At 37.5% G+C, this 2,669-nt stretch overlaps 1 non-coding gene across 1 annotated transcript; it reads right to left on the bottom strand.

Annotated features, from left to right (window-relative positions):
• Nucleotides 1–2,084: 2,084 nt before the first annotated feature.
• On the bottom strand, nucleotides 2,085–2,158 carry trnan-guu (transfer RNA asparagine (anticodon GUU)). Its single transcript has one exon. It is a non-coding gene; the product is annotated as a tRNA-Asn (tRNA).
• Nucleotides 2,159–2,669: the final 511 nt, after the last annotated feature.

Raw genomic sequence — 2,669 nt, 5'->3', positions numbered from 1 at the left:
GATCATTGTGCTCAATAATATGTCTTTGATCTTCATTATGTATATTTTGATTATACTGTGTTGTAAATAAAATACAACTAATCAAAACCCCTATTATTTTACTCTCCTCACATTCTTTCTTACCTGCCTCACAGACACATTACAGACTGATGGCTCATTATGGGAGGCCCTTTGTCTCTCATGTGTGAATCACTAAATATTCATGGCCATTGTCACTCACATTGTCAAATTAATACGTTCATAAAAAAAAAAAACTTGTCAGTTTATTATTATTATTTAAGTGAAGTATGTAAGGAAAAATTGATGAGGGGCCGTTGAATTATTAGATAAATAATGCACAACCAAGGTGGTGATGCGGCCATGACATGAAGTGGAGTTACACCGTTACACCTCGGGTGTGCATTATTTTCTAATAATTCAATGGCCCGGAGTCAATTATTCCACTTATACTATGGTAACAACACCTCAAGACATTGATCAGATGATATATGTCAAGCATTGTTCATTTTGACAGGCATTTTTGATTTAGTCTTAGTCTTTATCTTGAGACGAAAATGCTTAATAGTCTTAAGTCATTTGAGTTTTCATAGTTTGTCTAGTTTTAGTCGACGAAAAGTCATTGCATTTTTGTCAACTTTTAGTCATTACTTTTAGTCAAACTGCAGTTACCAACATTTATTTTGGTAGCTATTTTATATGTAGTCTTCAAACAAAAATAATCATTCATTCTTCTCTCTTTAGACCAAATCAATTAAGCTCATGAGAAATTTGAATCAAGGACTGAATTTGGAAAAACATTTTTGGGTGAACTATCCCTTTAACAGTAGTGAAAAGGGAGCAACTTATAAAAATTATAGTTGTTCATATATAATTTATATAATTTATAATTTTCAGATACAGTAGGTTTACTTATATTTATTTAACATCTTTTGTTGGTTAACATTAATGACACGGATAGGTATTTAATTAGGAATGCTGTCCCTTTAAGACGGGAGGCATGCATGTAATACTGACACACGTTCAGTTTTCACCCACCTGTTTGCGTTCACTTAATCCATAACCGACTGTATTTACGTGAGATACTCTACACGATAGACATTTGGACTGCTGTGTGTGTATTTGAGCACTGTATTTTGAATGTCCGGTAGTTTTCAAATAACATTATATTCCCATCTAGTCTTGTTAACGAAGACGCGGCATACATTTTGTCATAGTTTTTATCATCAGATATTAGTTTTAGCTCGTCAACGTCTCGTCTTAGTCACAGAAAAAATGTTCGTTAACGAATATTTTCGTCGTCGTCTTCGTTGACGAAATTAACACTGATGTCAAGGCATTCATCTGGTTTTTGTACTTAGAACGCTATAGTGAATAGGATTCATTTTTTCCGCATCTCATCCAACGCCTCCATCGCTAATTCTAAAACATAATTTTCGACCTAGTAATGGAGGCTTGAGCCATTGATAGCAGACTAATGCAGTTAATAATGAATTTATTAGACAGACAGAGAGAGAGAGAGAGAGAGAGAGAGAGAGAGAGAGATTAAGCATGTGATTTACCTCTCTGAGTCTCTGTGTCTCTCATCAGTGTTCGGCAGCAGCATCTCTATTAACAGTGAAACTTTATGTTCATTTTCTTCAAGAACAGCACCGTTGTTACCTCGCTTGTGAGAAATTCAAGTTTTAAGCTTAGCTTTAAGTTGCTAAGCAATTTTACTGACAAAATCGTCAGAGTAGCACTAACAATGTTAGCGTGTGTGCGTTTCTTTACTATATGTGTTACTAGCTATGCGTCTGTAAAGTGAAGTGACATGTGGCCCATATGGTGTCCCATACTCAGAATTTGTGCTCTGCATTTAACCCATCCAAGTGCACACACACAGCAGTGAACACACACCCGGAGCAGTTGGGGGTTTGGTTCTTGCTCAAGGGTCTCACCTCAGTCGTGCTATTGAGGGTGGAGAGAGCACTGGATATTTACTCCCTCCACCTACAATCCCTGCTGGACCTGAGACTCAAACCCGCGACCTTCGGGTTACAAGTCTGACTCACTATCCATTAGGCCACGACTGCCCCAATAACTTTCATCCCTGGGTGGGCTCGAACAACCAATCTTTCGGTTAACAGCCGAACACACTAACCAATTGCGCCACAGAGACAGAAGGGAGAGAGAGCGGGAGAAATAGAATATGTGCTTTATGTACATAATAAAACGTAATTTTGTGGCAAAAACATGGAAATAATCGGACGTTTTTAGCCTATTGTTTACTGTATTTAATTGTTTGGCCAATGTCATTGTGAGTTTTGGTTATTTTGTCACAGCAACAGTGTTGCCAAGTCCATGGTTTTCCTGTGGAATTGGGCTACTTTAACTCGGTTCCCGGAAATGTCCCTGTTTTACAGCACATCCAAAACAACAGGAAAAGCCCGATCGACATGCAGAGTACCAGAGCAATCATGTAGAGATTATTTTCACCAGCAGAGGGTGCTGCGAGTTACACTGATTACTTGGCTTTAGTGATGAAGAATTTACCACATGACATGAGAAAACATCGTCAAGGTATCATCAAATATCAAAAGAGTCAAAATTATCGGGGTCAAGGTTAAACTGCTCATGTTAAATTAAAGTAGCCTACTACTATTTGTATGTACTATATAACAAGAAGTGGG

Source organism: Sinocyclocheilus anshuiensis, unplaced genomic scaffold (assembly GCF_001515605.1).
Source record: "Sinocyclocheilus anshuiensis isolate Anshui unplaced genomic scaffold, SAMN03320099.WGS_v1.1 scaffold191, whole genome shotgun sequence".
In the NCBI taxonomy this organism is placed as follows: domain Eukaryota; kingdom Metazoa; phylum Chordata; class Actinopteri; order Cypriniformes; family Cyprinidae; genus Sinocyclocheilus; species Sinocyclocheilus anshuiensis.
Note: the sequence above shows the minus strand (reverse complement) of the source record. Positions and strands in the feature narration are given on the sequence as shown.